General features: G+C 47.9%; 1 long non-coding RNA gene across 11 annotated transcripts in view; it reads left to right on the top strand.

Moving 5' to 3' along the window:
* LOC105716817 (uncharacterized) overlaps positions 1-16206 on the top strand; it is a 365411-nt gene that overhangs the window by 308665 nt on the left and 40540 nt on the right. For 5 of the 11 annotated variants that reach the window (XR_010345625.1, XR_010345635.1, XR_010345631.1 and 2 more), the window contains one exon: positions 1654-6375. This is a non-coding gene — a long non-coding RNA (uncharacterized LOC105716817). Of the gene's footprint in view, positions 1-1653; positions 6385-16206 lie in introns of those variants that run through there. The other 6 variants (XR_010345628.1, XR_010345629.1, XR_010345630.1 and 3 more) reach the window with 3 other exon arrangements.

Raw genomic sequence — 16206 nt, forward strand, 5'->3', positions numbered from 1 at the left:
AGCAGAGCTGTGTGTGTCAGCTCCACTTCCTGCTCCAGGGCCTCCCCAGGCCTCTAAGTCTGTGGGACTGCTGGGGTACAGGCAGAGTTTAAATCTGCATTTTTGCATTTTGCATCTCCGGGTTCCAGATGTGGATGCGACCAGCCCTGCCTGGCCTGCCCCAGAGAGCAGCTTCTGTTTGGTTTATCGGAGGCTTCACAGCTTTCCCTGCATCTTTTCTTGCTTTGGGCATTAAAACTTGGTCTGCAGCTTTAGTTTGGCTTGGCTTAAGGTGGGATTCAGCCTCTGGGCTGAAATTGAGGGTCTTGATTCTGCTTTGAGAAATGGTATGGCATCCTGAAAGGAACCAAGATTTGGAATCTGGGCTGGAATCCTAGTTGTGCCCCTCACAAGCTCTAGGATTCATACCTTTTTCTTTTTCTGAAAGGTGGGGGTGATGCTTTTTACTGGAGAGGGGTGTTGGCAGGGTTCTCCACCATGTAGGGTTGAGGGAGCTAGGTTTTGTCTTTCTGCACTGAAGCTCAGCTCCTAGAACAGTGCCTGGCCTGGGGTAAGCACTCAGCAAGCACCTGCCTTAGAAAGGAGATTAAAAGATGTAGAGTTCCTGGCACACGATAGAATCTTATTAAGTAGTCACATTGCCATTGTCTGTACTCAACCAGCAATTGGCAAACTATGTCCCACAGCCTGTTTTTGTAAATAAAGATTTATTGGAACATAGCTATGCCAATTTCTTTACATCTTGTCGGTGGCTGCTTTCCTGCTATAGCAGGGGAGTGGAATAGTTGTGAGAGAGACCTATGCCCTGCCGAGCCTAAAATATATACTGTCTGGCTCTTTACATCAAAACTTTGTGGTTCCTGCCCTGAATGTCAGGGTGACCCTGTCTGAGGATGGTCACGAATTTCATTTTCCCTTGTTTGTTCATGTTGCGGTCAGTCACAAGTCAAAAATAAGGAACCAGCTTGAGGTACGTATTCTTGATGCCATTTCTAAGATATGTATGGAGGCTTTTCTTTTCTGCTCCAATTCCACCACACTCTTTTGGTGTGGTCAGAACTGGCTTCTTTGTGCCTCCCCCCAGATCTCATATGTAAGATGGTGTTACTTTCATTTCTTTGTAAAAAGAAACTCAATCCACCTGTCAATTGCTGGTCTGTTCATTAGAGATTAACCATGGGTCCTGCAACAAGTCTAGGCTCAGGGCACAGAGGACAGGAGTCAAGATAAAAAAGATGACCAACCAGGTACAACTGTGCTTTGTAATATTATAGAATAGAATGCGGATGGGGTATAGGAGGGAGTCCGCTGTGTTTGTGGGGCACAGGGTACGTAAGTTTCTGATCTACTCTTCCATCATGGCGAATGGTACGTCCTTAGACACCTTAGTTAGCTTCATTTAAACTCAATTTTCCAATCTGTGAAATGGCAGAGTTCACTTTATGTTATCACTCTCTTTGATGACCAGGGCTCACAGTTAGGAGCCTCTCAAGACCTTGGTGTCTAGGGTGGTGAAGGAGAGCTTTCTGGAATGAGTGAACATGTGTCAAGTGCTCTGAGGTCCTTATGTGAAGGGCACCCTGTCCCCTGTACCAGCTGAGCAATGCAGGTGGGCTACTGTCAAAGAATCTTTTTTTCTCTCTTTCTCTCCAGAAGGACAGAATAATGGACTCCCAGATTACCAAGACCCACCAAGAGGATCACCCAATGAACCCTTGGAGGCTGAGGAGTTCACTGAGGCTAGTGCATCTGGAGACTCCAGGATGAAGACCCAGCTTGGGGCTGTCAAAGGTGCAACCTGCCAGCTGAGCTCTCCACGGGTTGAGCCCGGTCCTCTTTGCCTTGTTCATGGCTTAGGACAGTGCTTAGCATATAGTAAAAAACTTGAAAATGTTTGTTAGAGGATGTACAGTGGGTCATCTCTTCTGAACGGCACACTGTCCACTGTCATTGTCCTCAGAGGCTCCAGCCTCAGGTGCTTCTTAAACTGCAATGTGGATGATGGCAGCAGGTGGGTCCACGGCTCAGCGTGAGAGCTCACAGCAGGCACTGCTCCACCCCACCCAGGCCCCCAGTCTTGCTATGTTTTCTCTGCCTCACTAGGCTGGCCTAGAAACTGCTTCCAACTGAAGCCAGCCAACGTGCCTGCCCCTAACCACACCTACAACTCTAGGGTCACCTTTAGTCTAGATCAGGTGTCCTTAAACTACAGCCTTTGCCGGGTATGGTGGCTCATGCCTGTAATCCCAGAACTTTGGGAGGCTGAGACAGGTGGAGCACTTGAGGTCAGAAGTTCAAGATCAGCCTGGCCAACATGGTGAAATCCCGTCTCTACTAAAAATATAAAAATTAGCCGGGCATGGTGGTGCACACCTGTAATCCCACCTACTCGGGAGGCTGAGGCAGAATCGCTTGAATCCAGGAGGCAGAGGTTGCAGGGATCCTGAGACTGCACCACTGAACTCTAGCCTGGCAACAAGAGTGAGACTCTGTCTCAAAAAACAAAAACAAAAAAACTACAGCCTTTGGGCTAAATCTGATCAGTGATCTGTGCTTGTAAGAGCTCTGAGTTAAGAACAGTTTTTATGTCTCTAAAGGTTTGAAGAATATAAAGAGAATATTCAACAGAAGCTATCTGGCTAGCAAAGCCTAAAGTATTGACCCTCTGACCCCTTTACAGAAGAGGTGTGCCAGTCACTGGATTAGGCAGTGCTAACTGCATGCCAAGCTCCCTGTGAAAATTTCAAGCACACGGACTCATTTCCTTTCTCTTATCAACACTGAGGCAGGTGTGATTATCATTCCTTGTAACGATGAAGAAACTAAGGCATGGAGTGGTTTAACACATTTACCTGAGAATCTATTAAGTAACAGAGCCAGGATTCAAACCCAGGCTGTCCAGCTTGACAGTCCATGCTTCTTAACCGGCATGCCACTTGGCCTCTGAATATGGCTGTGATCAAGTTTTATGACTGTCCTTTACTTAGCTACTCTCTGGGCTGTGACTGTAGGGATAAGCTTCAGACAAGAACTCCCCTCTTAGTTTCTGCCCTCTACTGCCCCACAGCCAGTGGACAGGCATTTTGCACCCCAGCCTGTCCCCAGCCAGCTCCTCCTCAGCGATTTCCTGCAGAGACTTAGATGGGGCTCCGGGCCGACCCTCCCTTTCTGCCCCACCCGGCACCTGGAAGTCTGCTTGATCCTGTTCCCTCTGAGGCTGGACACATCTCCATGAGCGAGGCCTAAAGTTATTTCCCTCTCTGGACCTCGGGGCCTCCCTTTTTAGGGGCAGTTCCTGGGTCCCCTCTCCTCTCTGCCTTCCCCACCTCCCACCATGTCCTTCCAATAAGGGACTGGATTTGTAGTGTGCAGCCTTGGGAACAGGACTGGGCTCAGGGGCTGGGAACAGAGACCCAGGGCTCTGGCTGACCTGCTCCCATCCCCAGGAGGAGAAGCTGCGGTGTTTAGAGTGTCACAACGAACAGTGCTGGAGGCTTCAGTAACCAGGGGTGATGCTGAACTTTAAGGCTGAGCAAATGGGATGGTGCCTCTGTGATCAACAGACCTGGCAAAGGGGTAAAGGAAGGGGTGAGACTGGAAGGACAGCTGCCAAGGGGAACAGAAAGCTTTTCAAGTCACCCTGTCCCTTCCCCGCCTCACCATCAAGGCTAAGACTAAACCTTACCATCCGGTTGCAGCCCCTCAGCCCTGGGGGTGGACATTAGTGAAGGTAGAGAGGCCATGTTCTGGCTGTGTGACCTTGCACAGGTTGCAAAGCACTCTGTATCTCATTTTCCTTGTTTTTAAAATTATGATGATGATGACTACCTGGCAGGATCTTATATTAGAGATAATACGGTTCCTGGCACGTTGCTCGGTGTGAAATTGTCTTCTGCCTGCTCCCCTTCATCAGTCCGCACCTCCTCTGCAGAGGTTTCCTCCACGCTGAGGTTGAGCAAGCTGGCAGCACCTAACTTCCTCCTGGGTGCATCCCTAGTGCCTTCTGCCCAGGCCTCAGGACCTCCAGGGATCCTGGCCCCTTTGGGCAGGGACTTTTGGGCCCTCCTTCTCTTTTATCCAACAAAAGTGAGTCCTGCACTGAATTTCCATGGGATCATTGCTTGCTAACACTTGTGAGTGAGTCATTGTCTAGAAAGCAGCTTTTCTGACCTTTTCCCATTGATTTCAAAAACGTTATCCCCCTTTGCCCTTACTACAGCCCTGTGAGAGGTTCATTACCTCACATTAGAGACAATTAATGCTCCTAGATGAAGTGACTCCCCCGGGGTCACCTAGCTAAGCAGTGGCGAGTGGGCCACCCACCCAGGCCCTCTCACTCTGACTCCTGTTCTCCGTGTCATTGCATATGGCGACGTGTGGGTCACATGATCACACATCCCTGGCTGATATGAATTGTGAGATTCTCCTGGGTCTTCTGAGGAAGGATTCTTTCAGGGGTGCTTTGGAATGAAGGCAGTGGAGGCCGAGAGACCTCTAGGTCAAAGCCAGGCAGGAGGGTCCTCTCAAGGGCCCAGCCACCAAGTTGCATTTCTTCCTCAGAGGCTTGAAGAGGCGGAACAGCCAGAGGAGTCTGGGGCCACCTCAGCGTTACCGTGGGAGAACAGCAGCAGGAAATGTCCTCTCGCCTGCATGCACCACCTCAGGCTGCCCCTTCCCTCCTTCTGGAAGCTGTGCCTGACCACTGGCCTGCCCCTTCTATGGGAATCCCTACTGGCCTTGCCACTTACTATGGACTTATATGTATGCATAAATATAATTTTAATTACTTTTGTATTGCTCCAAAAATGATAGAGAATCATGATAGAAAATTTAAATAAACAAAATAGCCCAATTAATACCAGTAATCATCCCAGTCAAATATACCCAGCTCATATCTTGGTATCTAATCATCCAGTACATTTTCTATGTATATATTTATTTTTAGGAAGGAGACTAAATTTTACATACTGTTTTCTAAAATGTTATTTTAAAACTATCACGAACATCTCTCTTTATAATTAAATAGTCTTCTACAACAAACTTTCCTAATGAATTTTTTTTTTATCGTGGTCACTGTTGTGTTACGTGCATCTTAGTTTAGCATCCTCAGTTACACTGTAAGCTTATTAAGCACCCATGTTCTTCAGCCAGCTCCAGGATGGGTTTGTTCATTGATTGGTGGCTGTGTGGGGAAGCGGAAGGAAGTAGAAAGTGAGTGAGATTTGAGTAAACAAGCCGGGTTTAAATGCTGAGTCTGCATATTCCATAAGCCCACCTGCCTGCCTGCCTGCCTTCTTTTCTTCCTTCATTCTTTCCTTCCTTCCTTCCTTCCTTCCCTTCCTTCCTTCCCTTCCCTTCCTTTCCTTCCTTCTTTGCTTCCTTTCTTCTTTCCTCCCTTCCTCCCTCCCTTCCTTCCTTTCTGTAACAAACGCCCTGTTAGATATTTTATATACTCATTTAAATATCACGTGGGCACCTCTTCTGAGTGGCCCTGAGCTTGGTTCTGGGGCTGTGGCACTGCACAGGAGAAACCCAGTCTCTGCTCCCCAGGAGCACAGTGCATCCAGTGGGGGCACAGACTCAAATCAAGCCAACAGACAAAACCTAAACAGGTAACTAACTGGTGTTAAGTACAACATTGACATGGGTAAGAACGGGAATTACAGGGGAACGCACTCGAGCTGGGGTCCAGCAAAGCCCTCTCTGGGGAGGTGTCAAGCCAAGACCTGAAGGAGCCTGCTGCAGGGAGGATGGAGATGTTCTGGCAAAGGCCCTGAGATGGGGAAGGCCCTGAGACGGGAAAGGACCTGAGATGGGGAAGGCTTTGGCTTAGATGAGGGACTTCAGTTGGTCAGAGCGGCCACAATCATGAGGGAGCAGGAAGTCTGCAGGGAGGTTGGGGTTCAACAACGGCCAGGAGACACTGGGTTCTTGGATCGGCAGGGAGACTGGCTTTAAGAGCAATGGACAGTCACTGAGGGATTTTATGTGGGTCGATTTGCATTTTAAAGTTCTTTGGGGTGCTGCATGGAGATTAATCTGCAGAGGCTCCATTTGGCTTTCAGACCCTACTCTTCTGAATTGCCTTCTTTCTCACTGGTCTCGAGAGTCACAACATTTGCCTTGAGTGCTTTGTCCTTAGATGGCTTCTCTTTTCTATCTTTACACAACTCCTTGAGTCTTAGGGAAATCTACGTCATCTTTACATCACCATCTCCTTCTCCTTGGCCTCCAGGCTGGTGTATCCAGCTGCTTCTGCCACATCTTCATTTGAGTGTCTAATCATCATCACAAACTTCTGACCCTTGCCCCAGGATCTCCTGATCTGCCCTCTTCTCCATATTTGTTCATGGCGACTCTGTCTTATCAGTCACTCAGGCCATAACCTTGAGGTCAGTCAACTTTGGGACTCCCCACTCTCATCCATCTTATGGAAACTACCTTTGCAAAAGGCGTATCAGTGAGAAAATTATAACAGTAAACTAAGCTAACTCCATCTCCATCTTGCCTTTCCCTTAATTATTCCTGGGATATTGGGCCAGACTAATTTTGGAAGAAATTTAGGCTACAGTTTAAATGATAATAGGCCTTGCCCAAAACCCAACCACTTTCGTAAAGCTAGTAAGAGGCCATCACGGTGCAGGGAGGAGAGGAGCCTGAATCCCGCTAAGGTGCAGATGTTATTCCAGAGGTTATAAGGTACGCAACTTCCTCAATTACTCCAGCAAATAACACTTACATTGTAGATTGGCCTTTCACAAGCTCTTTCTATGTTTTTTGCGTGTCTGACACCCATGGCTCTGCCTGGACCTGATGGCCCTATCCAGAAGCAATTCAGCCCTGCAAGAGGACAGCTTCAACCCCCGACAATTTCATCTCTGCCCCAGCCAATCAACAGCAAGCACCTGACCCCTTCCCCCAAACTGCCTTTGAAAACCCGCTAACGTATGAGCTTTGAACAAGATGATTTGAGTAAGAACTCCATCTCCCACGCTGCATGGCCGGCCTTGTGTCTATTAAATTCTTTCTCTACTACAATGCCATGGTCTTTCTTTATGCAGTGGGCAGGAAGAACCCCTTGAGCGGTTACAAATTTGGGGACTCATCTTGGATTGTGCTGGTGGCTACCTGCCCTTGGTTCAGTAGCCCCCCGCTGGCAATGGGCCTGGAGGCCAGGCCAAGCAGCTGCCTAGTTCTCCCGGCAGAGAGATGGGGGCTGACTCCAGCACCATCTCTACCGGCGGGACACTGCTGACTGTGATGTATGGAAGCAGTGGGCAGGAAGAACCCCTTGGTTGGGCAGTTACGCTATCTATCCAGCTCATCTGTCAAATGTATCCAGAATATTAACTCCTCTCACTTCTTGGTCCAAGCCACTATCATTCCTGCCTGGATTTTTGCAACAGCCCCTGGACTGGCCTCCAAGCTTCTGCCTTCGCCTCTCAATCTGTCCTGAAAACAGCGGCCAGGGTGATCCTTTGAATGGCAACCAAAGCACATAAGCCTGTTTGCTTCGAAACTCTCAAAGGGTTCCATCCAATTCGGAGTAAAAGCCACAGGCCTCACCGTGGCCTGTGTGGCCCATGGGGTGCAGCCCCGTGACGTCTCTAGTCACTCCTTGTCCTTCCTATCTCATTTCATCCTGGCATCCTGGCACCTTTGTCATCAGTCAGCCCCTCCAGGCACCTGCTGTTTCCTCTCGAGCCTGTTTGCCCAATCCCTCATCCCTCTCAGTCTTTGCTCAGGTGTCATCATTTCCATGAGGCCTTCCCTGGCCACCAAATTTAACATTCAAACCTCCCCACGTCCCACGAAGCTCACTATACGCTTCGCTGGCTTTATTTTCCTCCATTGTTCTTGGTGTCGGGTCCTACAATTGTCTGAGTTGATATATTAGTTTCTCCTACTCCCCTGGAGTATCGGCTTCAGGGAGGCAGGGATTTTTGTCTTATCTCTTTCCAAGAAAAGTATCTGGACTTGTAGGCACTCCATAAGTATTTGTAAAACAAGTGATTGGACTTCCTTATACCAAAGACAGTCTGCACAGAAAACAAATCTTTGCTTCAAGCATAAACCTTTTGATATACATATATATGTCCAAGTTTCTCTATTTTTTTTTTTTTTTTTTTTTTCAGAGAAAGGTCCCTTCTGGTTTTCCCTGCTGCCCGTCAGGAGGCACTCAGGCAGCAACTGTGCAGTAAAGGGGACACCTTTAGTCTCTGGTTTCCCAGACCAGAGAGCTGTCAACACCCTAAGCTATTTCTGCCTCACCTCTGGTGTTCTGGAGTGGCAGGCTGGTCACAGGTGTGGTGCATCAGACTATGAAGAGGCTGGGTGGCCCTGACTCTGCTGGGACGTTGACCTCTTTGAGGCAAACAGCATGAGCTGGAAAAAGAGTGTCTATCTGAGAGTTAAAACTGGCAAATTCCCCTGTTGCTCTTCCCCATCTGCTGGGTCCGTATGATCTGACTGCCACCCGCTTTCCCCTTCCCTCGCTGGGCTCCACACACATTGGCTTCCTTCCTTCCTGAAGCCTCCATCTCCTGCCTAGCTCAGGGCTTTGTCAGCCGCTCACCCTGCCTCCGTTGCTTCCTGTAGTGTGCTGAGCCACATCCCCCAAAAGATATGTTCAAGTTCTAACTCCCAGAACCTGTGAATGTGACTTGATGTATAATAGAAATAGGGTCTTCCAAGATGCAGTCAAGTTCAGATAAGGTCGCACTGGATGAGGGTGGCCCCTAATCCACTGGCTGGTGTCCTCAGGACAGAGACGCACAGGGGAGAGGCCTTGGGGACATGGAGGTAAAGATAGGAATGAGGCGTCTCTGAGCCAAGGACCACCAAGGATTGCTGGCAACCACTAGACGCTAGTTAGAGGCAAGGAAAGGTTCTTCCCTACAGCTTTCAGAGGGAGCACGGCTCCGCTGACACCTTGATTTCAGACTCCTAGTCTTCAGAGCTGTGGGAAAGTACTTTCCTGTTATTTTAAGCTCCCCAGTTTATGATGTGCTGTCACAGCAGCCCCAGGAGACGAATACATTCCTTCTCCTTCAGTTCACACCTCCAGTACCATCTCCTTGAAAAGCCATTCTTTAACTCCCAGCCATTACTAGGCTCCCAAGTTCTACACCTGCAGCCCCACAGCCTATTCCCACGGGAGCTTCTTTTTGGGTAGTTTCGCCTGACAGAGTGTAAGCCCCTTTGTGTCCAGGTTGCCCACTGTAAGTCCTCAGTCTCTGAGAGCACCTTCAGCACTCATGGGGTGAGCAATCTGTTTTTGCTGAATGAATGTTTGCAGTCTGGAGTGAGCCTTATGGACTTCAGAGGCATCTTGATTTGACTCTATGTGTTATAACCAGTCAGAAGGTTGCCCTGGGTGCTTCCCCTAGAAATCCTCAAAGTACAATTATTCAAATCGAGTCTCTCAGCCCATGGTACCCTACAGTTGCAGATGACACAAGAAACTTGAGAACCTCTGAGGACTTTCCAAGCTGGGGCCTGTTCTCACTGTTTAGCATGAAGTGTGTTTTCTTGCTAAGAACATGAACCAGAAATGAGTTTTACCAAGTGATTAGCAAGACCTTAAATAGAAAAGAAACTCCAAAATATGTAACTTCTCTCACACTTAAGCCTCTGTTTCAACTTCCCCTTCTTCCTTCCCATCACCAGAACCTCCAGATCTTATTTCCTGGGTCATGATGAATGGTGGCCCTATTTCAGACCTCCCCGAATTCTGCTAAACTTTCCCTCTTTGGGTTTTAGACAGAGATGTGTGGTAAGCACCTCTGCAATTGACATCTCCCGTGAGACCCTTCTCTTACATGCTGTGTGGATTTGGCCTCCGATGGATTCAGAATGGTCTTTATTGAGCACCTAAAAAGTGCTAGCTTTTACACTAGGCAGTTTGACACTCTGTAACTTCCTTTTCATTAATCTGTTCCAGAAATTTACGTTCACTGTGATGTGATCTCACTTCAGAGCCCTTTTACTGATGAGGAAATTGAAGCTCAGAGTGATTTGCCTAAGGTCACACAGCTAATAAATGGCAAAGCTGTTTTCAATTCTAGATCTGCCTGACTCCAAAGTTGGTGGTTTTCCTTTCCTAAATTTTACAACTAAAAACACATCCTAACTAGAGATGGCAAGGGGCTTTATCGTGAGGATCTGGGCTGTGCCTGGGACTGCCTGGTGGTTATCCAGCAGCCTCTTGAGAGAAGTTGGACTGTTGGATTTGTGGACTTGGGACCCTTGATATGAGCTTAGCACACACCACGAAGCTGGCCTGGGGTCACCTGCTCTTGGGGCTGTGTTTTCTGATTAAGGGATGTTAGGCTAGCCACTTCCCACACCCAGCTTCAGTTTCCTCAGCTATAAAATTAAGACATAGAAGTGCTCTCCATGCTGCTATCCTGCCCTGATAATCTGGGATTTTAGCATCCCAGGGCTACAAGGCCCTGTTCTTCCATACCCTTCATACTCCTGCCTTTCTATCCTATCTGGAGCCGTGGCTCACATACAAAATTCCTAGGCATCCATGCAGGTCCCTTCTGTCAGAGGCCCCAGCTTCTCCACCCCTGTTCCTCCTCTCAGCCCACATCCTCTCCTCTCCTGGAGTTAGTCCAGCTGGGGGAGCTCCGACAAGTTCCTTCACCTCTCTTAGCTTCCATATCCTTCTCTTTAACAATCTCAAATGAACGTAACAACCCCACCTCACAGGTACATGACGAGGACTCGGTGAAATGAAACAGTAACCACTGTTTGCCTTTTAGGCACCTGGCACAAGTGTTCGCTCTGGAGCTGGGTGGTTGGGTGCAGACCTTGGCCAGGCTGTTCCTCCCCGCCCAAGCCATGTGTGACTGGACCAGTTGCGTTGTGGCTCCATGCCTCCACGTGCTCTCCTGTCAGGCAGAGACAGCACCGACTTCCCTCCAGGCCTGTTATGAGAGTTACATGAGTTGATATTTCTAAAGCACGTCCAGCATTGTGGGGCATTAGGCTAGTCCCTAATGTCTCTCATGCCAATGAGTGCTGTAGAAGAGTTAGCCAGTATTCTTAGATCAACTAATTACCCAATCAGCCTGACAAAGGAGGTACTGTGATTAGTCCCATTTAATAAACGGGAAAGATCAGTAACTTGGCCAAGGGCAGAGGAGCAGGCCTTGAGCCCCGATTGATAACACAACCTAGCGGCAGGCTCCTCGACTTCAGTTATGCTGACTGCTAGCAGAAGGGGGCTCCCCACTTGGGGTTTAAAGGTTTGCAATAGCCATCTTGAAGTTCTTGAGAATCTTAATCATTTTATCTTTGAGTTTGTGTTTTGTAAGTGAAGTTCTGCTTCTGCCACCTCCCCGTCTCCCCAGACATGCCCAAGACCGATGAGGGTCAGAATCAATCCCATAACTGTGCCATGGGGCAGGGCTGTGGGGGTCTTCAAGGGGCTGCATTCACCCTGCAAGTATTCCTGTGCCCAAGAGAGTATGACATTACATAGCAGATGAAAACAAAACAAAAACACACCAGGATGGAGATCTCAAAATAAAGAAAAAAGCTTTATTTTCTTCCTGTTTGAACGAGCATTTTCATTCTGCATCAGGCCTTGCTAATAACGTAGCCAGATCTGGGTGCGAAGCATGTCATGGGTGGGAATGAAATGATAGCACTGTTTCGCTTCAGAAAAACCTTAAAAATACTTGTTCCAAGTTTAGTAATTCAGTGCAGTTTGTTCAGACTTTTGATTCAGGTAGAGACAAAATCTTTAGCTGAGGAGAGAAAGGTAATACTTTTGCCACCGTCTACAAATATATGTATATATTTTCCCTAAAGCCTCCTAAGGCCTTTGCAAGATTTGCATCCAAAATATGGGCTCTTTGCAACTGACATTCCTGTTTGGTAGTGGATGAGAGGAAAATCTTTTTTTCCTTCTTCTTCTGCTGTTGCTGTAATCCTCAGATGCAGAGTGTTCTCTTTAAAAGACGCTTTTAAAGGGCAATTACTTTATGCAAATGTGGGCATCTCTGGATGGCTGGCAAGGCTGGAGCCAGGCCACAGAAGCCTAGAAAGTGGACCGCACTGTCTGGGCAGGGGGCCAGGAGGGAGGTCCTGCTTGTGGGTCTCAGCAACTTTCTTCTGCTGCCCCCTGGACCCCCGGGAGAAGACTTAGCAGCCACAGTCAGGGTAATGGGAAGATCACAGCCATGCAGAGCAGAACCAGGGAGGACACCTTATCTGGTTTATCTCATGAGAAATAGATAAGGCTCCTTGAGATCTGAGCAAGCAGCCACTCAAAGCTAATCCCGGAAGCCACTGCAGACTTGTGTCCAATGAGAGGTCTCAGTTAAAGTAGAATAGACTACGCTGGGCTGGGAGCAACCTCTCCTGCTTCAGTATAGGCCACAGCACAGCAGAGGGTGAACATTCCGGGAAAGAGTGAAGGATGCAGGAGGAGCCTGCTAGGGGAGGCCAGTATGGGAAAAGGTGGCCTGGGACGGTACGGTAGGGGAGAGGCAGTCGGGCTCCAGCCCCTTTTCTTCCTCTTGGAGGCTATGCAGTCTTCAAGAGGTCACTGCCCCAGTGGCTAGGCCCAATCTCATTTTCACAACCGCTTCGGGCATCTCTGAAATCCCCAGATGGAGCAGCCCAGGAGTGGACACGCTGCTGTATCCATGCCTCCCTGTTGCTTAACGAGTCTGTGCTCACCACTTCTCCAGCGCCTCCCTCTGCATTTGCTCCACTCCTCCTAGAGCGGCACCTTTCATCTCTGCATCACTGAATGCACCTTTTCTGTTTCTCTGTTTATGGGAGAAAAAATAGAAAGCGTGAGAGGCAGGGCACAACAGACTTCACCTTGGGTTCCGTTGGGTAAGTTTTGCTCCTTCTCCAAGAGGGGACCTGACTAGTGAAGCCTGAGGTTCAGATCGGGGCTCTAAATTCCCAACATGCAATTGAGTCATTTTTACTTGTTTCTACAATTTGTTAATAGTAGCTGGCCTTTACTGACTTCCATCTATGAGCTTGGCCCCCTTGCTAATCACTCTACTACAGGTAATATCCCTTTTAAATCTTTTTTATCACAAAATAATTTACAGATGACAAAATGCAAAGATCTTAGGTATAGAATCTGGCTGGTTTTGCAAATGTATGCATCCATGTACCCCTCACCCCCAAACACTCCCCCTGAGAGTTTCCTTGTGTCTCTATTTTCCATTCTGATCACCCCGCATGAAGAAGACCACCGTTCTGATTTCTGTCCCTACCCATGCACTTTCTCTGTTCTAGAACTTCTTAGAATCATCTTTTCTTTCCTCATGTCTGGCTTGTTTTCTTCAGTACACTATGAGATTCATCCAGGTTGTTGTATAGATCAAAAACACATCCTTTTTATGGCTGCTTAGTATTTCCTTGTCTGGATACGCCACACTGTTTATCATTTCATCTATTCCATGGACATTTGGGATGTTTTAAGTGTGTGTTGATGATGAGTAAGGCTGCTATGAGATTTCATGGACAAGTCTTTTTATGGACATATGTCTTGGGGAAATACCTAGAAGTGGAATTGTTGGATCATATGCTGAGTGTATTTTTAGCTTTCTAAGCAACTGCCAAACTGTTTTTCCAAAGGGTGGCATCATTTTTTAACTCTTGCCGGGAGCAGAGGAGAGCTCCAATTGCTCCACTCCTCACCAACACTTGGTATTGACAGTATTTTTGATGCTGTATTTTGGCCATCTTAGAGGGTGTGAAGTGCTGTCTCGCCATGCTTGCTATTTGCATTTTCCTAGTTACTAATGACATCGGGCACTGTTTCATGCACTTATTGCGTATATCTTCTTTGTGAAGTGTCCAAGTCTTTTCTGTGTTTGGGAAGATGGGTCATTTGTCTTTTTATTATTGAGTCACGAGGGTTATTTATATATCCTAGATACAAATCCCTGGGCAGATACACGTGCTGCACATACTTTCTTCCAGTCTCTACTCACACTGTCTGTTTTAATCCTCCCAGGAACTCGAGGAAGTAGATGTTATTATCCTCTACTTTATTTCCCAGAAGCCAAAGCTAAAGCCCAGAGAGGTTAAGTGAAATGTTCAGAGTCACACAGCTCCTCAGTCCGCAGTGAGAATGTGGGCCCACTGCAGTGTGAGTCAGAGCATTGACATCCAGAAAATCCCAGGAAGCTTCTTTCCACACACAAAGCCTTGTATCTCCCTGGCAGTCTGGGGGCATGTGGTCCTCCAGTCAGTGCCGGGCTGGGTTATTTCGGTTCACACTCACTCCCTCTGCCTTGCACATACCAGACCATCCTGGGAAGTAGCTGGCTCCCACAGCCTGGTTGGGAGCGTGGTCTTCTGGGGAGGATGCCACACAGCTTTGAGTTGCTCTGATGAATGACAAACTGCGGGTATTCTTATGAGCCTCCGAGGACGCTGGCAGGATTACCTCATGCCAGGAATAACAATGAGGGGCCCGGGCGAGCTTGCCGCCAGCCCTTCTCTGGAAGGCATTGCTGGAGGCAACCAGCCAGGAGATGGGAGAGCGGGGCTAGGATATTTTGTCCACAGCTGTCTCGAAGGAGGGCTGTTGGGTGCCTCAGGGACTTCCCTCTTCCTTTTTCCTTTCTGAACAGCTGAAAAGGATCCCTGTGGCAGTCAGAGCAAAGGGCTAGGAGGTTTTGCGAGAGCAGGAACAACAGCAACTCCAACCCTCAAAATGCTAGTTGGAATAGAGAGCCTTTCTGAGCACTCACTGTGTGCCAGGCACCGTGTCCACACTTGGCAGCCCTGTCTGATGCCAGACACTGTGTATGGGCTCTGCATTTACTACCTCGATCCTCATCACACCTCCGTGAGATACGCATTATTCAAATGCCCACAGGAGGAAACGGAGGTCCAGAGAGGTGAAGTAATTTGCTTAACGTCACTTATTTGTAAGTGGTTGAAGTTTGAATAGGGGTTTAGCTAATTCTAAAGCCCAGTAGCTTTACTGTTATGCGCTTCTGACATTCTGTTCCAAAACGTTGTCAGATTTCAAGTTTGTGTCATGCACTACACATGAGGTGTCTCGATCAGTGGAATATAAGATTGAATAAGACCTGTCTCTTCTTTGGGCACTGTAGTGGGTTGGATGGTGGATCCCCAAAAGAAATATCTACATCCCAGAACCTGTGAATATCATCTCACTTGGAAAAAAAAAAAGTATTTTTGCATACATAATTAAGGATCCTGAGGTGTGATTATCCTGGATTCTTTGGGTGACCCTAAATCTAGTGACAAGTATTTTTATAAGAGACAGAAGAGGAGAAGTCCATTTGAAAAAGGTAGCAGAGATTGGAGTGATGCAGCCACAAGCCAAGGAACACCTGGGGACTCCAGAAACTGGAAGAGGCAAATAATTCTCCCTTAGGACATTTAAAAGGAGGTTAGCTTAATATGTTGCATTCATTAGAAGTGAGTCCCTAGGTCCAGCCCACCTGCAGCTGGAGTGCATTGCACAAGAGCTTGAATCCTGGGAGGCAGGAATCACTGTGGGGCAGCGTAAAAGCTTCTCGCACAGTGCCAAGAGGCAGGAATCACACTTTCTATTTCTCTTTTTTCAAAAGTTGCAAAATTTTTTTGAGAAGGTGTCTTGCTCTGTCACCCAGGCTGGAGTTCAGTGGCACGATCTTGACTCACTGCAACCTCTGCTTCCTTGGTTCAAGCGATTCTCCGGCCTCAGCCTCCCGAGCAGCTGGGATTACAGGCACCCACCACCACATCCAGCTAATTTTTGTATTTTTTGGGAGAGGCGCGTTTCACCATGTTGGCCAGGCTGGTCTTGAACTCCCGACCTCAAATGATCTGCCTACCTTGGCCTCCCAAAGTGCTGGGGTTACAGGTATGAGTCTGGCCCCATCTTCTATTTCTCTGGCAGTCCCTGGCCCCTACCTGAAAGAAAGAGAACTAACATTTAACATTTTTATTTATTAAGAAATGACATTTATTGTCCATTGACTATGTATCAACTACCATGCCAGATTCTTTAAACACATCATTTCATGCAGTATCGCTTAACCCTCCTATGAACCCTGCAGAGGGAGGTGTTCTTATCTCCATTTCACAGAGGAGGAAACCAAGACTCAAAAAGATGAAGGCCACACAGTAGCCTCTCAGAGAAAGCCAGTGGTTCTCAAACTGTAGCTGCATCAGAATCACTTGAAAACAATTTCTGGGCCT

Source organism: Aotus nancymaae, unplaced genomic scaffold, assembly GCF_030222135.1.
Source record: "Aotus nancymaae isolate 86718 unplaced genomic scaffold, 86718_ANA_hifiasm-v0.15.2.pri h1tg000036l, whole genome shotgun sequence".
In the NCBI taxonomy this organism is placed as follows: Eukaryota; Metazoa; Chordata; class Mammalia; order Primates; family Aotidae; genus Aotus; species Aotus nancymaae.